At 49.2% G+C, this 21,039-nt stretch overlaps 1 protein-coding gene across 11 annotated transcripts in view; it reads left to right on the forward strand.

Moving 5' to 3' along the window:
• The first annotated feature begins 11,434 nt into the window (after positions 1-11,434).
• CHST3 (carbohydrate sulfotransferase 3) overlaps positions 11,435-21,039 on the forward strand; it is a 38,168-nt gene continuing 28,563 nt past the window's right edge. For 6 of the 11 annotated variants that reach the window (XM_027530351.1, XM_027530354.1, XM_027530355.1 and 3 more), the window contains exon 1: positions 11,437-11,766. The gene's annotated coding sequence lies outside the window, so the exon portion shown is untranslated. Of the gene's footprint in view, positions 11,767-20,869; positions 20,965-21,039 lie in introns of all 11 variants that reach the window. The other 5 variants (XM_027530352.1, XM_027530356.1, XM_027530358.1 and 2 more) reach the window with 2 other exon arrangements.

The following is a 21,039-nucleotide window of genomic DNA, read 5'->3' on the forward strand; positions in this document are numbered from 1 at the left end:
AGTAATTACATACATAAATGTGTGTATAACACATATGCATGCACACACACATACACACACGTTTGTACTTCTTGAGACCCCCTGATCCTCCATCCTCCAACCCTTTTGTCTGGAGTTTTTCTTTCTTTGTCCCTAGTGTTCCTGTCCTGATTAGTTTGGATTCTACTCTCCAAGTCCCAGTGTGGGACTTTGTCATTAAAGAGGGCTTCAGCCTATTAGTTTTAAGAGTGTAAAGGGGAGGCAAAAATGAGTTTATGGGACCCAGATGGTTCTCAGCATCATCAGATATCACTGCACAGCAGTCCCCTGGCACTCATATGCAAACTGGAAGTATTGCATATGAGAAGTATTTTCTAGTTTCAGCTGCTTTTGAATTGGCCTGCGATTGAATACAAGTTGGTGATGTGAGAATTCAACTGTTCTCAGGACCATCAGAAGCCCAGGTGTCTTCCTTCTGCTTTCGCCTTCACAGAAACCAGTATCATGTAAGTCTAGTTAACAGTGGTTTGTCCCCACACAATCAGTATTTTGAGCTTATGGGTTATGTCACCTAGCTTTGCTGTAGAAGTTGTCTGTGACTCTTCTGCTTTCTTTATTCTAGTTGCTTTTCTACAGGTGGGGGACAGGAAGGGTGGCATATGAGTCTGTTAGGTCCGTCATAACAAAATACCACAGGCTGGGTGGTTCAATCAACAGAAATGTATTTCCCACAGTTTTGGAGGCTAGAAATACGAGATCCAGGTGCTGTCAGGGTTGGTTTCAGTGACACCTTTCCTCCTGGCTTATACACAGCCACCTTCTCTCTGTCTTCACATGGCCTGTCCTCTGTGAGCACATGGAGAGACGGAGAGTGATCTCGCGTGTCTCCTCCTCTTCCAAAGACACCACTCCTGCTGGATTAGGCCCCTTATGAACTCATTGAACCTTAATTATATACTTTAAGGCCCTATCTCCAAGTACAGCCGCTTTGGGGGTGAGAGCTTCAACATGTGGATTTCAGGGGGACAGGGTTCAGTCGGTAACAGGGAGCACTTGGAGAGAGGCTAGCACCGCATTCTGCTGTCTTCCCAGAACGAGAGAGGTTCTGGATGCAATCCGTACAGGCCAGTGACCCAGGGCAGGGAGTGCAGCGGAGAAGGGTGGGGAGTGCTCTGGGGGTGAAGGGAAGATGCCATCAAGCACTTGACAAAGGCCCCCCACGGCTGGGCTCCTGCCTCCATCGAGCAGCTCCTTGGTTTTCTTACATACACCGTTCTGCTCCTGAGTCTCCGTGCCTTTGTGCTCACAGTCGTGACTGCCTGCAATGCCTTTCCTCGCTTCCCTGTCACTTCTCTCCAGTTCAACCAAGAGCTCCTATTTTATCTTATCCTTTAGAATTTATCTTGAGCACCTCCTTCTCCAGAAAGTCTGCCCAGATGTCTAGCTGGCTGCAGGGACCCACCGTCTCCATGGTCCCAGACTGCGCCTGCATGCACACACACGTGCACACACATACCGCTCCTCGATGCACTTCCCTCACTGCAGTGTAATTGTGTCTTTATGAGCACCTCCACCACTAGACTGTTAAGCCTCCTGAGGGCAAGGCCTGTGTCTTGTCACCTACAGCAGACTGGATCCCTGGTCTCAATGCATTCCCCTCATCACAGAATTCACTCTCTATGCCATCACCATGGCTTCATGGTGGATACACAGACTTCTCTACCTTTATACTCTGGGGTTGGGCATGGGATTTGTTCTGGCGAGTGATGTTGGCAGAAGCTTTAAATGTGCTCAGGCGGTTTGTTTTGTCGCCTGTGTTCCTGTGATCTCCTTGAGAAAAACGTGCCCCAGGCTGGCCACTGGTCCATGTGGAATATGGGGATATGAAGAGCAGACCAAGCCCAGCCAACCTGTGGTCTGAAACAGAAACCCCTGCTGACTCCCCCTACCCCAGTGCACCTAGGAAAGAGAAAGATAATACCTCTTGTTGGGATTTGGAGGATGTTTGTTTTGCAGCATTACTGCAGCAACAGCTGACAAAAACAACATTCATCCTAGTGTTCCAAGCCCGGCACAATCATGGACCAAAAGATGTTTGCTGAGTAAAGACGCAAATACATCCTTTGATCCAATACCTTTGCAGTGAGTTGGTTCTAGTCACCTCCCCTGCTGAGACCTCTTGTATCTCTTCTTTGCAAAGGGGATAATGACGGTTTCTTTGTAGGACTGCTGTGAGGATTCAATAAAATAACCTAGGTACAGCTCCTGGCACTTTTTGCCCAATAAGTGCCATTTTTCTTCCTCCTTCTTCACTCCTTGACATCTTTAAATGAGCTCTTAAGGTAAAACGATGGGGGCCCAGGGAGCTGAGCGGGGAGAGGGAAAAACTTACTCTAGGCGCGTGGGCCTCGGGCCCTTTAACTCCAGTGGGGGAAGCCTCTTCTTATCCTTCCCCTTCCTCTCTTCCTTTGCCCACAGGGTTCTCCCGAGTCACTGCCAATCACCTCTTCCTGGCCCAGAGAAGAGGAGATGTCTCAGATCCCAAGAGTGGCTCGGCAATTCCTTGGCAGCATGTGGCTGGGCTCCCTTAAGAGGTTGAGAAGCTTACACTTCCTCTCTCTTGGACGGCAGCTGCTACATAAGAGGCTTGACTACTCTGAAAGCACCATGCTGGGAGGAAGCCAGGCCAGCCATGTGGGGAGAGAAAGGCCACACCGAGGAGCACTAAAGCGCCACACGTAGGAGTGAAGCCTCTTGGACTTTCCAGCCCAGCGCAGCTCACCTGTCAGCTGAACACAGCAGAGTGAGCCGCCTCGGCCGATGCCAGGTGGAGCGAGAGCCCAGTTTCCCACAAGACAGGGAGAACGTTTCTGTTGTTTTAAGTCATTAAGTTTTGAGGTGGTTTGTTACACAACAGATAAATTAATAAATAAATGAAACTCTCTCTATATAATATATATGCTATATATAATTACATACAATGCACATTTTTATTATTATTCCTGAACCTTTGAGAGGAAGTGGTAGAATGACCTTGAATATTTCTGTGTGTATCTCTAATGAATCAAGTATCATTTTACAAAACAGTACAGTTATCAAATATTGACACATTATTATTATTCACTCAGTCCCTATTCATATTGGGTCAATGGTCAAAATAATGTCTTTCATGTTGATTTTTTTTTCAGTTCCAGAATCCAGTTCAAGATTAGACATTACATTTAGTAGCTGTATTACCTGTAAGTAGGTGCATAACAAGTCACCCCAAAACTTAACATCTCACCGTTTCTGTCGGTCAAGAATCTGGATGTGGCCTCACTGGGCTATTTGGCTCAAGGCTTCAGCTGAGGTGTTATCCAAGGCTGCAGTGATCCTAAGATACAACTGGGACAGGATCTGCTTCCAGGCTCACTCAGGGATTGCTGGCAGGATTCAGTCTACTGGCCTGAGGGCCTCAGTCTCTTAAAACACTGGCCTCTCCACTGGGTAATCTCACAATTTGGCGATTTGCTTCATCACACCAAGGAAGCTGAGAAGAACGAGAGAAAGAATGCAGAAGTCATAGCCTTTTGTAATCTAAACACATTCTTCCAGATTCTCAGACATGATATTCCATCACCTTTGCTGTACTCTGTTCATTAGAAGCAAGTCATCAACATGTAAGCAACCTAAGTGTCCATCAACAGGTGAATGGATAGGACTTCCCAGGTGGTCCAGCAGTTAAGAATCCACCTGCCAAAGCAGGGGACATGGGTTCCATCCCTGGTCTGGGAAGACTCCCCAGGCCATGGGGCAACCAAGCCTGTGTGCCACAACTACTGAGCCCAAACTACTGAAACCCGTGCACCCTAGAGCCCATGCTCTACAACAAGAAAAGCCACTGCAATGAGAAGCCTGCATACTCGAGGGTAGCTCCAGCCTGTCCCAACTAGAGAAAGCCTGCATTCAGCAACAAAGACCCAGCACAGCCAAAAATAAATAAATAAAATTAAAAAAATAAAACAGATGAACGGATAAAAAGACATGATGTATTTATACAATGTAATATTAGCCTTAAAAAGAATGAAATATTGCCATTTGCAGTAACATGGATGAACCTAGAGAGTACCACACTAAGTGAAGTCAGAAAGACAAATATTATATCATTTACATGTGGAATCTAAAAATATATATATCTAAAAAATGAAATGATTGACAAGCAGAAACAAACTCACAGGCACAGAAAACAAATTTATGGTTACCAAAGGGGAAAGATGGTGGGGTGGCAGGGATAGATAACTTAGGGATTAACAGATTCACCCCACTATACATAAAATAGATAAACAGCAAGGATTTACTGTATAGTTCAGGGAACTATATTCAGTGTCTTATAACAACCTATAATGGAAAAGAATCTGGGAAAAAAAAAACTGAATCACTTTGCTGTATACCTGAAATGAACACAATATTGTAAATCAACTATATTTCAATAAAAAAAGAAAAAAGAAGCAAGTCACCAGACCCAGGCACATTCAAGGCGAGGTGATGATACATAAGACACAAAAGAGGGGGTTATAACTGGAGACCACCTTAGAAGCCTGCCTGCTGGCTTAGAAGCCAACCTGGAATGGTTTCGCAGCCTTTTCCTTTATCTTTCATGTCACTGACATTTTAAATATTGCAGGCTAATTGTTTTTTGCAAATGTCTCTCAGTCTGGATTTGTTTGCTGGTTCCTCACGATGAGACTCGAGTGATGTGTGTGGTTCTGGGGGCAGGAATACTGTACACGTTGTCCTTCCCTCCCGTCCATTATATCAGGAGACACATGATGTCGCTGGGTCCCATTATTAGTGACCTCAGCTTGTGTCAATGTTGATGAAAAAATTAATCAGCAGTCAATCTAAGAAAGAAGTGGAACATTTTATGTGAGCTAACCTGAGAATTATAATCTGGGAGACAATCTTTCTAAGAGCTCTGAGAACTGTTTGGAACTCTTTGGGACTCTCTGGGGAGGCCAGTATATATGTGAGTTTGGCAAGGGGGTCCACAGCAACCAAGCCCACGTTGTGGTAGAAGGTTACTATTATTTGGAGGAACAGAGATCTTAGTTCATGGCTTTAGTGCTTTTCCAAGTATGGGAAGATCCAAGAATCTGAGTTTATAAAATTTTTCCTGAACATATCCAGTTATCTGAGGACCAGTTCTATCAGTTTCCCTAGAGGCACAAAGTGCCTCATCCGGATCCCTGAACCCATTTCAACACGTACTGTAGGTCAACAACTGCAGTCAATAACAGTTTGATTCCTTGTAGAACTGGGTGGTGGGTAACATTTTTTATAACATTCTTAATCCCCTCTCTTTCAGTCTTAATTTCGACCAAAGTTTGGGAGGCATTTCATGACCAATGTGTCCCATAGCCTTAAGGATGCTCTTTCTCAAGTCAGATGAAGATTTCATTGATAAGCCACTCTCTGTGCTATTACCCTGTTAAGAGCAACCAAAAGCCTCTGGACTGCCTTTCTTACTAATCTGCTATGGTTCAGGAAACAGTTCCCTTTTAATGCTTCCTCCCATATCTAGAGTTAACACTATTACCATCATGATCTTATAGGACTAGGCTACTGCTGCTGCTGCTAAGTCGCTTTAGTCGTGTCCGACTCTGTGCGACCCCATAGACAGCAGCCCACCAGCCTCCCCCATCCCTGGGATTCTCCAGGCAAGAACACTGGAGTGGGTTGCCATTTCCTTCTCCAATGCATGAAAGTGAAAAGTCAAAGTGAAGTCGCTCAGTCGTGTCCAACTCTCAGCGACCCCACAGACTGCAGCCCATCAGGCTCCTCTGTCCATGGGATTTTCCAGGCAAGAGTACTGGAGTGGGGTGCCATTGCCTTCTCCTATATATTTGGTCAACTGTTTCAAATTGCCTAGTCACCATTATCTTTATCAGAGGCTCAGTCACACATTTGGAAATGCAAGAAACAATAATCTTGTAAAAGAATCTTGTAAAATAGGCAGAATACAAGTAATACAGCTAGTAATATTAATAAGGTCAGAAATAAGTATTTTAGCTAAGAACTTCCCTTAGATGTGGCTGGTATCTCCCCAGGTCATCTGACCAGTCTGTTCTGCACAACTCAACATCTTTAAAGGAAATGATATATTGACATTTTAATAACAAGTTCACCAAAGATATCTGCACATACAAAGCGAGTGGTGGATCACCGTGACCCTTTACAGGATTGAGAAAAGAAAGATGCCTGTTAAGGAGTTACGTGACTAGTGTCACAAGGAGAAAAATGGATCTTTCTGGTTAAGCAGGTATTTCTGCCACTGTCAAGGTCTAGTTAACATGCAATGCAGATGTACAAAGTGTGCTGGAGGGAAGAGAGGAAGTGAAAGAGCAGAGAAAACTTTGTTTAAATTTTTCTTGTCTTTTAAAGTGTGAATTTTTAGAATTTTTTATTTCACTTGTTTTTTAAGTGTGAATTTTTATTTCATCCATCGGATCACTTGGTTAAAATGGTGCTCAGGCTCCCACAATCTTAACTACCCTGCAATTCTGCCTCTGGCCTGGAAAGTTCTTTCAATTTTTCAAACATCATTAAAAAGAGAGAGAGAGACTAACTCTCTTAGCAGAGCAACTGTGGGGAGACATTAAGCCTGGAAACGATTTTAGGATGAAAATTCTCAGTGTCCTGGATCAGATCCTCATTCTTTACCTCTGCCTTTTGCACCCAAGACACCCTCACTGAAGGCCCAAGTGGTGGCTGGCGCGCTTGAGGAGTGAATACTCGTTCACACCTATGTTTCTTTCAATTGCTGGTCCCTTTACCTAGGAAGCCCTAGCTCATCGCTACCTTCTTTCCCACCTGCAGAACTTCCACTCATCTCTTAAGCCCAGGCCTGCAGTCTTCAGCTCCAGGAATAAGGCCGTCACACTGCAGAGTCCCAGGGGCCAAGTCACACCATGTTCCACGACGAGCCTGATCCCCCCGGAGCTGTGCGAGCCTGTGCTCTTGTTCTGGAGACCTCTGTCCCCACCCCCAGCCTCAGCTCACACAGCATGTGGACTGATCAGTGCTTGTTTACATGTAGGTCTGTCTCCTCTAATCAGAAGGCGAGCCTAGGCTTGTTCACCTCTCTGGGCCCCATATCCAGTATGTGCTCAACAGCAATTGCTCAGTGACCACTCGGGCGCACCCTCTTCACCCCTGACGAACATCGGTAGCAAAGAATTTCATTATCTATAATCTGGTAGTAACACAGTCTACGTTTCCACCTCTGTATCCACTGGGGCCATCACAACGTTCTGGCAATAAAATTCCAGACTCTGCAGGTCCCACAGGAAGGCCTTCCTTTATAAGAACAGCAGGTGCAGTTAAACATAGCTTTTTGACAGATTTGTGGGGTTGAAATGGAGACTCTCACCTCTGAGAAAAGAGATAGGGTCTGGAGAAACCTATATGCCATGATACCTACTCCGAAACAAGCTGGAGAGCCTGCAGACTGACTCAGGGGCAGAGGCCCAGCCTCTGTGATGTGAGGTGAGAGCAACAGAGGGAGCTGCAGAGGGAGGGGTTCCAGGAGCTAAACCAGGAAGTGAGCTGGGGTCTGATCCCCTCTCGAAGGTCACTGTTAGTAACACAGGGCTTCCCAGGTGACTCAGTGGTAAAGAATCCACCTGCCGATGCAGGAGACGCAGTTTCGATCCCTGGGTGGGGAAGAGCCCCCTGGAGGAGGAAAGAGCAGAGGAGCCTGGCAGCCTACAGTCCATAGAGTCACAAAGAGTCAGATACGACTGAGCACGCACGCAGGTTAATAACATAAAGGAAGCGCCCAGTCGGATTTTTCTACTATAAGAGATACCAAGGTCTCATCTCATAGCCTGGAACACTGCCCAGGACCCCTCCAGCTGCCAGTTGGTTGAGACTTTGGATGGTCTGGACCCAGGTAATGAACAGGGACCTCTGACTTCTTGCACCGGTGAGGACCCGTTCCCGGGAAGGCCTGGGTCATTCTCAGTCCTCTTTGGGTTTCTCATCTACACACATTGAGAATGACAGATGCCAAGTGCAGATTGAGGTTTTTGGTTTTTTGTTTGTGTTCCAACTCCAAGCCCATTACTACGCTAGCCTTGGACTCCAGGGGGCGCTGCACCACGCTCAGGAGGTACCACACTTGGTTAAATACGATTACAGGTCACTGAAATAATAATCATTTAACCAAATGACAATAAAAGATTTCAAAAGCAGATAAAAAAAATTAATAACTTAAAAGCTTGGAAAGAAACTTAACAATCTGTTATCAACAGCAGCTCAACAGTCAAAAAAAAAAAAGTGTTCTCTTAATAGAAAAACCTAACTGAGGTTTTGCACCATCTTACCTTTAATGTTAAAATTCATTGACTCAATTAAACTAATTCTAATCTTAGTCTTGACTACACATAGAATTTCTTTTTAAGAACTTTTCCCTCTTGCAAAGCTTCCACAACTTTCTATACCCATATTAATCTGTCCCTTATTTTCTTTCCCATTTAGAAATAACCAGCTTTAGGACTAAATTTCCTTCTTTCTCTTAAAAAAATGCCTTTTCATTTCTTATACCTTCTTTTCCTTGCATACAAAGATGTTTTCCTTACTAAATTTTAGTTTTAATTTCATATATTAGAATTCTCAACTCTTAAAAAACTTAATTTCTAGTGAAAACTAAGAAATAAGCAATTATGAATTGTCTTTTACATTAACACTCTGTTGACTGGCAAACTTGTACATTAGTCAATAAATATATTGTTTAACTTAACAAAATTCTAAAGTTTCAAGGTACCAAATATCTGAAGAAACTGTTTTTAAGTAGACAGCCATAAAACATAACTATTCCTAAAGAGTTCTCCTTAAAAAAACTCATCTCATTTACATTTAATTTACTTTAAAAAAATTTCATCATACCAAGTTATTTTTCTTGCTGACAAATTTTGCAGCAGATCTTATTTGACTTCCAGTAAGCCTAGATACTATAAAAAATTTATGTCGATGGCTCCAAGGACATGTCTGATTAAACCAGCAAAAATTGACCTAAATGCCAAAGTTAATTTAATATTGAATATTTCCCAGCTCACATAAACCTGAAATTTCTTTGGTTTCTTTTATATTTCTGAGAATTTATGTAACGCTTAATTCCTTTTAAGCCAATTAAATAGAGCTCATTAATCTTGTTAATAAGGTCTGTAAATAGAGATACATCGTATGTATAAGGTACACACAGACATACAGACAGACACAACTAGAGATCTCAGAGCTTCATTTTAACTTAATTGTGAATCGGGGTTACAATATAAAACTCACTAGTTTATAACTAACAGTTTAGTTTATAACTAACAGTTGGAGTAAGTTAAGTTTAAAAAGGCATTCCCCTACCCCCCATTTTTCCTGTCAGTTTCAGGAATTGGAGATGTCTAGATAAGACAGGAGTTCCTGAGAGCCTTGGTAGAATATTCACATCTCAAGGCACAGGGAGAGAAAAGCAAGTTTCTCCTAGAACTTGTTCCCTTAGGGTCAGAATTCTGAAAAGATGTCTTATCAAGCTGGCAGAATTAGTTTTGGATTGTCAAATGAGCCCAACCTCGGGCATTTTTCTCCAGAGTCTAAAGAATATCATGGTCACACATTGTTACCAATAATAATAATAATAATTTTGGCGTTAGTCATGGAATCAGAACTAAAAGCCGGTCCAGTTTTGCAGGATGCATCCTAAAGGGCTGTTTTTAGGTACTGAATTTGTGTTTGCCATGTCCACAATTAAAATAGTGCACCTTCTCTAACACAAACACGCACACACACACACAAAGATAACAACAAACCAATTCCAAAAGGCCCAAAGCCCAATCAGCTCCAAAAGGCTCACTTTGACACAACAGCATAAAAGCCTATACACAAAGAAACTCAAGCCATTTGCCTTCCCTTTTACAAAACAGTTCCAGTTGGTGGTCCCTTCCTGGTGGTCAAAACTGTTCCTGAATCAAACTCAGGTATGCTCACTCAACAAGTAGCAAGGCCAATATACCTAGGCCAGGTTGTGGAGAAAGAAAGTACAGGGTTTATCTGCAGGGCACTCAGCAAGGGGGTGGGGGACAGGCCTCAGATCAATTCCACTTGGTCTTTCCCGGAGGCAGGGGCGGGGGTGGTTATAAAGCAGAACAACAAAGAGGCTGGGATTAATCATCATCTTGGGACTTTTCTGTGGCATTTTTTAACCTTTCTTTAAGTTGAAGTGAAGAAGTGAAGTCGCTCAGTCGTGTCCGACTCTTTGCGACCCCATGGACTGTAGCCTACCAGGCTCCTCTGTCCATGGGATTTTCCAGGCAAGAGTACTGGAGTGGGTTGCCATTTCTGTCTCCAGGGGATCTTCCTGACCCAGGGATTGAACCCAGGTCTCCCACGTTGCGTGTAGATGCTTTACAGGCCGAGCCACAATACCTTCTTTAAGTTGAAGTGTAGTCAATTTACAATGTTGTATCAGTTTCCGTATAAAGGTGATTCAGTTATACATGTATGTGTATATGTATGTGTGTGTTTATACATATATATATGTATGTATATATATATATATATATATATATATATATTCTTTTTCAGATTCTTTTCCATTATAGGTTATTACAAGATATTGAATATAGTTCCCTGTACTTTCTGTGACATTCAGGTTCTGAGAGTCAGGATGTCTCTGAGGGTCACGACCACCTCTGGCCAGGTGGTCCAGGCCTCAGGGGTTTGTTAACTTACCTTGCCCTGGAGAAACCACCTGAGTTTATACATTAACGACATCAATAACAGCAATTCCAGTACGTTAACAATGTTATTCACAACAGCAACCGCAGTACATTAACAATGTTCTCAACAGAAGCAATTTTAGTCATCTGACCCTGGTTGATGAGTGTTCGGTTAGCACAGGGCTGAATTCCGAGGGGGAAAGAAAGGGAATAAAGTTTGGGATAGACACTTTAATCATTAATTCAAAAGGGAACGTGGGTTTAGAAAGACTCTGATTCAATAGGATGGGCGGCCGGAAGGGCTTGAGGGGCTCTGGCAGGGTGAAGCCACGAGGAACTCCAGGCCCCCTCCCCCTCCCCTCCCAACCCGGGAGGCGAGCTCTTCCCAGCCTCTCTGAGAGCGAGTAGGGATCCCAGCGTCTTTAAGAGAGTCCCAGGGGAGAGGCGGGCTGAGGCAGCACTGGGAACAAAGACCCACGGAAGGGTCCTGCCGAGCGCAGCTCCCCGGGGGCTGGGGCGAGGGCCGCCCACACCCCCTCAGCTCCTCCCTCTCCTCCCTTGCTTCCACCCAGAGGCCCATCGCGCAGCCAGAGCTGCGCCAACTTCGCCAACGTTTCCCAAGTTGCTGGGGCGCAGGGGTGGGAGCTGGGTGGGGTGAGGAAGAAGAAGAGGAGGAGGAGGAGGCTCCCCGGGCGCCTTGGACGCGGTTCAGGAATCTGCCGCCGCTGCCGGCCGCTCGCGGACTCCGGCCGAGCAGGGAGGGAGCCAGGCAGGACCGCTTGCTCGCTGCGCAGGACGGCGCCCGCCTGGCGCCGCTTTCCGCCCGGCGTGCGAACCGGAGGGGCCGCGCCTCCTTTCCGCCCCGCCGCTGTCCCCCCGGGGGCGGCGCGCAGAGCCGGGGCCACGAGGGCACTGGAGTCCCAGAGCTGCTTCTGCCTGGTCCTGCCGGGAGGAGGGCAAAGTTGCGGGCGGATGCTGCCGGCGCCGGACCCTAGCCTCGGAGAGTCGGATCCACCCCCGCTGGAGGAGGCTCCGTGGCGGGGTAAGTAGGGCGACCGCATCCCCGGAGCTGCCGCCGGGGGTAGGGGGAGGTGGCCCAATGGTGCACACCCCGACCATCCCTGATCGGGCGCGCGCGCCAAACTTTGGAAGAAGAGGGGAAGAAACCAAAGGTGGGAGAGGGAGTTCTCGGCTCGGGGCAAGTTCCACGCAGGCACCCACACCTCCAGATCCACTGCAGCCAGATTCACAACTGCCTGATACGCACAGCTCATCACCCATCGAGCCACAGGCAACGCATGCACGCCACACCGACCGCTTCAGCCCGACTGTACAATTCTGGGAGTGTTTGGATCTTTTACACCAAGCATGTCCTCCAGCCCTCAAGTAAATCCACTGTCTTTGTCTGCTGCCCCACAGTGAGGCGTCCCCAAAGCGAGACTGGCCAGGAGAGGGGCTGCCTTGGCTTTGAAAAGTCGTGGCCAGCACCTCGAGGCTGACTGAGGAGTGGGGAGGAGAAATCAGACATTGCAGTCGGCTCTCCGGGTTCGTCAGGATTGAGTTTGGTGTGGAAACTCAGTGTCTGGTTGATGTGTCTGGGTGTGCGCCGTCCTTCCGGAGGCGAGGCCAGGAGAAAGGAGGGAGTGCTTCATAAACTCAGATTCGCCAGTGTTAGGGTCTGTGAGCAGAGAAGACTGGCAGGCAGTGATGCCCTGGACAGCTGGGTGGTGGCAGTGACAGGGCCTGAGAGGGAAGCACAGACCCTTCCCCCGAGCGGATGTGCTTCCTCACAGGGACTTCCAGGGGATGGGCTGAGGAGATTCCGGCCGTGTGTGTGTAAAACGTGGTGAAAGGGAAAGGGAAGTCCGACTCTTTGCAACCCCATGGACTGTAGCCTTAGTCCATGGGATTTTCCAGGCAAGAATACTGGAGTGGGGTGCCATTGCCTTCTCCAGGAGATCTTCCCGACCCAGGGACTGAACCCGGGTCTACCGCATTGTAGGTAGACGATTTACCGTCTGAGCCACCAGGGAAGCCCGTAAAACGTGGTAGGGGATGTTTAAGACTGAGTTCGTGGAGAAAGCATGGCAGTCCTGAAGTCTTATTTTCACTGCAACTGAAGTTGTATCTGATTTTGGATACCCTGGTGTCCTGGGACTCCAGGACGTTTCAAAGGTTGTCCTGGATCTAGTACAGTGCCAAGCATGTCGCTGGTACTCAATAAATAGTTGTCGAACAATGACACCCATAATTTATATGTGTTAGGGACATTCTATGAGCCAAGCCAGGTGGCCTCAGATGGGTTGGAAGTGGTTTTTCGGCAGAGGACGGGGCCCTGAGTGGTTCCAGGGAGCCCTGCTTGATCCGTTTAGCCCAAGTAGCACATTCCATTGTGCCCTGTGGGCTGGCACTGGGGGCCTGAGTTTCAACACTGGCCTCTGCTTCCCTAAGAGGGGCAGTAAGAAAGGCTCCATGTCTGCATCTGGCTAAGCTGGGAGTGTCGTGGGATCTTCTTCCTGGCTCCTACTGCCCTGGAAGGAGATGAATTCTCATGAAGGATCCAGGAGCTGTGTCCTGCATCAGTGGCCTGGTTCTTTGGTGGCAGCAGGTGGAAGAGTGGTCACAGTCCTTGTACCGAGTACTGGGTGGGTTCCTCTGCACCAGCTGGCATGAGCTTCCCAGAGGAGTGGAAACATCTCATGTTCCCGGAACTGGGATTGCAAGCAATCTTGGGACTGATTCCCTACTGGCATGGAATTGGGAACATGCAACGATGCGGTGGCGACTGGGCCGTGTAATCAGAAAGAAATGTGTCATTCCCCACCCCCACCCTCACCCCTTTGTCACTAGGTTTGGTGTGCATTTCAAGTATCTAAATGGTCTTAATGCTGAAATGAGCAAAGTTTGTAGGCAGCACCCAGGAATGTGGTCCCAGACGAGAGTGCGATCTGGGCTTGGCCACCCCCAATTTCAGGTGGAGCGCTGCAGCCAGTCCCTTCCCAGTATCACCTTTCCACCTTAATTATGTCTTCTGTGAATCACGAGCTCTACATTACCTCCCGATAAATAGCATCTTATCACCATTTTACAGATTAGGAAACTGAGGTTCAGAAAAGTTAAGTAACGTTTTGGGGGTCACACAGCTGGTGAGGGAACAAAGCCAGGATTTGAAACTGGACAGTCTGACTCAGGAACCCATGCTGCTTCCACCACGCCCAGCTGCCTCTAAGGTCCCTAACTGGTTCTCCATAGCAACAAGGAAGCAACACTGAAGCACTTACTGGGTCCTGGGGCCCCTGACTGCAGTCCTCTTTTTATATTCACTCTGCCCAACCTGGCTTATACCATGGATCATGGAAATCAAAGGATAGGTGCCATCAGGCTGCTACAGCCTTCCATATGCATCTGGAGTCGGGAAACAGAGGGGGCCTGGGAGTGATTGTGGGGCAGATATGAGGGTAATTCCAATGAGAGATGATTCATTGCTTATCTGAGAAATGGGGACAAAGCTACCACTGTGACCATACAAGTCACAAGTTTGGCAGAAACTGCCAGGTAAACATCATCAAATGGATTACTATGTTCTTTTCCCCTTCTGGTCTTTTCCTATTACACAGGAAAATCAGCCCTCCCTGAATATCCATGGGCAGGTCCTTTCCCCCAACCCCACACACCCCCATGAGAGCTACACTCCGTGGCACTGTCTGGTCCTCAGGAGAGATGGACAGGCAGAGCTGAGATAGCCGGGGCTGTGATAACCACATGGCTGTCTGGTCCCCAGCTTACGCTTTCTCACACAACCCCCACAGAGGGACAGCAGTTACCGTTCCACTTTGCAGATGAGGAAATGAGGCTCAGAGGGGTGCAGTGGCTGCCCAAGGTCACAAAGCTAAGAAGGAAGTGTAAGTTGAGAGTCCCTTGGACAGCAAGGAGATCAAACCAATCCATCTTAAAGGAAATCGGTCCTAAATATTCATTGGAAGGACTGATGCTGAAGCTCCAATACTTTGGCCAACTGATGCGAAGAAAAAACTCACTGAAAAGACCCTAATGCTGGGACAGATTGAAGGCAAAAGGAGAAGAGGGCTGCAGGGGATGAGGTGGTTAGATAGCATCACTAACTCAATGAACATGAATCTGAACAAACTCGAGGAGACAGTGAAGGACAGGGAAGCCTGGCATGCTGCAGTTCATGGGGTCACAAAGAGTCGGACATGACTTAGCAACTGAACAACAGCAAATGTGAATTATGCTGCCTTCAGGACTCCCTTCCAGGCACTTAGCGACAGCTGTGTTCTCTGCCTGGTTGGTACTCTATCTCCCTAGCCCCAGGGCTGAGAGGGGGTACCCCTGCTGGAGCAGAGTCGCCACAGCACTGCCTACCCCCATCTCTACCCCCAGTGCCTCTGATACAGATGTTCATGGTATGGGGAAAGCTGGCAACCTTAAACAAGGGGCAGAGGATAAGCACAGCCCAGCCAGCCTTGCCCACCTTCCACAGTAAGCCCACCTGGGTGAGTGCCAGAGCCTTTATAGTGCTGAGCTGCATAGATACTGGAGCCCTCTCCCTGCTTCACTGTGGCGTGGACTCACTGTCCAGGATGGAAGCTGGGAGACTGGGCATGGGGAGAAGCTGCCCCATCCAAAGGGTGGGGTTATTCATCTTTGTCCCCTGGCTCCATTCCAGTGTGTGACACACGGCGGTACTTAGGGACTTTCTCAGAGGATGGGTGAAGACCAGGGAGCAGCTGTGAGTGCCTCTGCTGGAAAGTGATAAAGCAGGGAGCCAAGTATCAGTCGTGTGGAAATGCTCAGACGGGCCTCTGCCCTTCACGAAGTCACGCAGGAAGAAAGGAAAACAGCTCTCCTTTTCATTCTTTAAACAGAAATACTTGTCCCCTTTTCTTGTCTGATGCTTAAACAGGTGGTAGCTACGCTGCCTGTCCTGCTCTGAGCTTGCAGATTCCACGGCTTGTGCCCCTGGCAGGCTGGACAGCCTGTTCTGTGCTTGAAGGTCTCCGCCTTTGTCTTCATCGACCTAAATCTGGCAGTTGCTCCTGCATACCCCAGCACATCCCTGCTTCTGCAAGCTTGGAAGGAGGGGCATGCAGGCCATGGGAGCCCCTGAGCATCAGTAACTTCAGGTCTTTACAGCCCATCTCTCCTTCTCTATGCCTCTCCCTACCTCCATGCCTCCCCTTACCCTCCTGCCCCACAAAGATGGCTGTGTGCTGAGGGACCATGGTTGTTTGCACTCTGGGAAATTTATCAGTGGAATTCCAGAAGGCTCTCTGAAAAGGACTTGAAGGGAAAAGTGTGGAAAATAAATAAGCCAGTTAGTCCCCAGCTCAGCCTCTCCTGAATGCCGCAAGTAAACAGCTGGCCTGGGAAGCTCTGTCTTGGCCTCCGTGCTTTCACCTGGCTCACTGGGGGCCTCACCAGGTCCCTCCTTCCTGCCTCTGCCCGTCCAGCCCCTCCTCCTTGCCTTTGGGAGCCTCAAAAGTCAGGGAACACCCCCACCTCCGGCCTGGCCTTGTGCTGCGGGATGCTGGCACACTGGTGGCTGGGGAAACAGGAGCTTGTGGGAGAGGAGACTGCCCGAGGCTGCGGCACAGCCCTGCTCCGTCTGAGCAAGTCTCCCCGCTTCCGCCCTGCTCAGCAAGGCAGGGTGGTCTCTCGTGGTGAGTTTGACTTTGATGATGAAGGATGGTGGGGCTTTTTCCAATTTTGTGGCATCTAAGAAAGATTTGCATCTTAATCATCAGTTTAGAGTGGACGGAGCAAAGCTGATTTTCTCCAAGGTGGGCTCACATGTGAAGAAACCCTCAAAACCCCGTTTACATTGTGGGGCTTCCTGGACTAACCAGCAGGTCAGGGGTCAGGGATCTGCTTTTGAGCAGAGTTCTATCAGCTTAGGCCCTGTTTAGGGTGCTGGTGGTGTGAGTTCACAACAGTGTTTTCAAGAGGCTCAAGCACTCTTATAAGTTCTCTGTCTGGGGGGGTAGGAAGTAAACTCGTGATACATTAATACCTTCCTTTGATTCAGCTGACCCACTCCAAACCCAGCGTCCGGTAAGAAGGGACGAACCAGGTTGCCAGGATGGGGGTAGCTCCCCGGTGGGACTGCCAGTTCAGGACTCCGCTTCAGTCACAGGGAGTGGCCGGGGGAGGGGGGGCTTCCCACTGTTGTGGCTGTGCCTACCAGGTCAGCAAACTGAACCCCCTGGGATCCCGGGAATGGGCACCAGCCCTAGACTGGTCCTGCCCCCATGCCGGAGCCCTTTGTCCTGTGGTTGCCAGGCTTCTGAGAGGCAAGTTAAGGGGTAAGCCCTGTGGCTTGCAGTCTTGGAAAAGAGACTGCACGCCCACATACTCACAGATTAACACAAATCACTATGGGCCAGAGTACACTCACACATACACAGAGAGAGAGAAAGATAAGCACAGCAATACACTCATCCCAAAAGACAAATTATGAGATAGTGCCCTCTGTACGACTTAGTAGCTGTGTGACCGTGGACAAGTTACTTAACCTCTCTGGGCCTTAGTTTCCTAGAAAAGGGGGGATGGTAATAGGTTATAAGTAATAAGGCTATAAATGAATTTGTATTTGTGAGGAGTTTAGAAATGTGCCCTAACTATTGCTCACCACATACTCTTTGCCCCACACACTCAGGCCCAAGTACGCAAGGCTTCCCAGAGAGGTGCTCACAAACTTGTCAGCAAAGAGGATCAGTCACTTTGCACTTTCTGAGTCCTGGTTCTCAGGATGCATGGCATTCTCTGGACTAGGCTTGAATTAGAACTTATTAGGAAGATCATTCCACTTTCCCTTAGGAAGATCTTTATTTTAGAACAATGTGGGCACTGACTCCCCCAGAGAAGGTTATGATTCCTTTAGCAGCATCAGTTTTCACACTGGGTTTCATGGCGCCCCGGAGTTCAACAAGGACCCCTCAGAAGCCTGATGGAGGGGGGTTCCAGGCCTCTCCCCCATTTATCTGTTCTACATATTGGGTTTCCTAGGAAAGTTCTGGTTCATAAGAAGGCTCCACAGCTTAGACAGTTGAAAGCTCCCCACTACAGGCTGGCCCGATCCCATCCTGTGTGCGCCTGTCCCAGCATGCCACGTGACACCCGTGCCCAGGCGGGCCCCTACAGCTACCTGAGCCCTGGCCCGGGGCCTCTCCCACTCCCTTCCCTGCTTCCCTCCTCCTCTCCGCTCCAGCTGCCTCGCCATCTGCAGGATTCTGCAAAGTGCTAACATGTCTGAGCCAAAATAGCACTATCAGAGGAAATATTTTGAAAACAAACTGGGCCACCCCCCTGGCTGAGACTGCATGATTTTCAGCAAAGCATTTCACAACTTCTGAGGTGGGTGGGCGGGGCCGTCTGAAAGAGGCTGGGGCCCTGAATCTGCAGGGTTAGGACAGACAGGCCTGAAGAGGCCCAAGATTATTGCAAACCTAGAACCAGGAAGGGGAGGTTATCCTCACAGGATAAAGAAATAAAAGCCTCTGTGACCACAGAGGTCAGGACCCGTCCTCTTCTGCCTTTGACAGATGCCACTGCCCTTTCACTTTTCCACCTCCTTCTGCATCTGGCGCAGGGGCCTTGGGGCTGGGGACACAGGAGATAGCTGGTGCTAACAGTTGGCTGCACACCCTGTGCTTAATTAGTGCTGTCTGGGCCCACACTCAGAGTCTTCACTGGAAGCTCTGGCAGCAGGTACCGTGTGATCACCGTTGTACAGACCGGCAGACAGAACCAGACAGACGGGGAAGTTGCTGGGACCCTGCTGCTGGTGAGCGCAGAGCTGGGTCTGAGCCCTGCTGCCTCACTCCAGAGTCAGTGCTCCTGACCCTGGGTGTATCCACCTTGCTGGAGCCTCGACTGGAGGGGCGGAACGGCTCAGCAGGACAGTCCTCTCGTTACTGTGACCAGGGTACACCCTACTCACAACACTCTCTCCTTCCTTCTTTTCTCATGGCCAGCTGCCTTCACCCTCAGGCCTCAGCTTAGATGTCTCCTTCTAGAAGCCTCCGTCAGTGGCCCTCTCTGTGGCTGCCTGCACGTCCCCATCCTCACACTCTGCCTTGCTCTGTTGCGCCAGCTGCTTTCGTGCTCTGTGGTCTCCACCGGGCAGTGAGCTCTGTGAGCAGGACAGAGTCTGCCTTGTTCTCACGTGTCTCCAGTGTCCCGTGCAGCCCCCGGCAAGCACTGAGCACCCATGCCTGACTGGGGAGCACAAATGATGGGTGTGACACTGGGCCCCAGGAGGAAGGAGGCATGGGACAGTGCCCAGTCTCCCAGGAGAGGATGCTGCTGTTAGGGAGGGATCTGAGTCTAGGCAGAGGTGGTGGAGTCATAGTGAGTGGGAGAGGGCAGCTGATGTGGACCAGAGGCCCTGTATGGGACCAGGAAGGAATGGGAGAGTGGGACCCTGGGTGGATGGCCTCTTGTGGTCACTACCCTGTGGGCTCTGGGCTGGGATCCCGAGGATGGGCCTGAAACCCTCCAAGAGACCCTTTGGAGTTAAGCAGACTGTGCAGTATGGGCCCTAACAGCACGCAGTTCTCAGTCCTTTCCCCTCACTGGACAGACGTCCATTCATCTTCTTCTGGGTCTCAAACCCAACCCTCTCGGCTGCAGAAGCCCCCATGAGTGAGCCCTTTTCCCCGAGCAGAGTCACAGAAGCCCAGCTGGCAAGATGCCTCCTGGGAGTGGTTCCAGCTGCAGCCTCTGAGCTGTCCTCGCAGAAGTAGGAGGGCCCTTAGTGCTGGGCTCCCCTCCACGCCACCCAGGGAGCACACGTGTGATGCTCTGACCAGGGTGCTCTGGCCTTGGGTGCCTGCTCATGCCTGACACCACGCCGGGCAGAAGGTGCCTCCAGGCTAGAAGAGGGCAGGACACCTGGGCACGAATAACCACCTTGGAGTCCAACGGTAATGAGCCCACACAGGTGCACATGAGGGAGGATCTGGGGATGGTTTCACGGAGCAGGTGGGCTTCCAGCGCAAAGAGGCGAGCCCGGGCAGCAAGCACAGGTATGGGCAGGTTCAGATCGAGTGCAGAGGTGGGTGAGGAGTCTAGCTGCACTGAACTGCAGTGTGTGGGATGGACGAAGAAGAGAGAGAGAGAGAAGAGACAGGGAGGAGGTGGTTACACGTGCAAGCTCTGGAGCCAGGCTGTCTGCATGAGGAGCCTCCGTCCGCAGTCACTGCTGTGTGACCATGGCCAAGCTGCTTAGCCTCTCTATGCCTCACTTTTATCACCTGTAAAATGGAGATACTAATAGTACCCGCTACATGGCGGTGAGCTCCAGGAGTTGGTGATGGACAGGGAGGCCTGGCGTGCTGCGATTCATGGGGTCACAAAGAGTCGGACACGACGGAGCAACTGAACTGAACTGAACATGGCGGTGATAGGAGAATAAAATGAAGAGTGACCTATCATCCTTTTTTTTTTTAAGGCAACTAGCAAAGTAAATTGAGGTCAGATCATAGAGGCCTTTGGAGGTCAAGCTTTCTGTTTGCTAAACACCCGCTGTATGCCAATCACTTTACAAACCTTCTCACTAAGCAACCTACAACTAATAAAACAAAATTATTAGCACTGCCTCCATTTTATAGATGAGGCACCTGAGGCTCAGAGAGGTAGGGTAGCCTGCCCAAGGTCACTCGGCCAGGTAGAAGCAGAGGCAGTAGTGAAACGCAGGTCTGTCTGGCGCTTAGGTCTTTCTTCAACACGGAGATTAGAGAGACATGACGGAGGCAGCCTGGGGACCTCCCCTGGGCCGGGGCTCACGGCCAGAAGCAGAGCATGGGTGGAAGAGCCATGGGTCCCTAGGCTGGAGAGGGTGGTAACAGGGAAGGAAAGGTTCAGGCAAGGAGATGAGGATGCCCCGGGGCCACAGCACACCGCTCACTGTTCAGAGCCCAGGGACAAGCTGTTGAGTCACTCTGGGAAAACATTGCATCACTGAGTTTCGCTGTGTGCTGCCCACCTGCCAGTTCTCGTGCCCAGAGCCTTGCAAGGGCACCTGCACACCCAGGTAGCAGGACCAGGTCAGCTCCCCGGCTTCCTGCCCTGAGCTCTCCCCAACCTCTGTCTCCCATCTTCCCACTGCCCCCCTCCCACTCCAGCCCCACCTGGATGCGGCAGGAGCTTCTGGAAGTGATGATGGGCATGAAGAGCTTCCAAAAGGACCTCCATGCCAAGCCTGCGACTGGAATCTTGGGTGAGAAGAGACTGCTGGGTTGAAGTTTTAGAGCTGCTTTTCCCTTAAGAATGGTGCTGCTATTCCACTGGAATC

The sequence above is a fragment of the Bos indicus x Bos taurus genome, chromosome 28, assembly GCF_003369695.1.
Source record: "Bos indicus x Bos taurus breed Angus x Brahman F1 hybrid chromosome 28, Bos_hybrid_MaternalHap_v2.0, whole genome shotgun sequence".
NCBI lineage: Eukaryota > Metazoa > Chordata > Mammalia > Artiodactyla > Bovidae > Bos > Bos indicus x Bos taurus.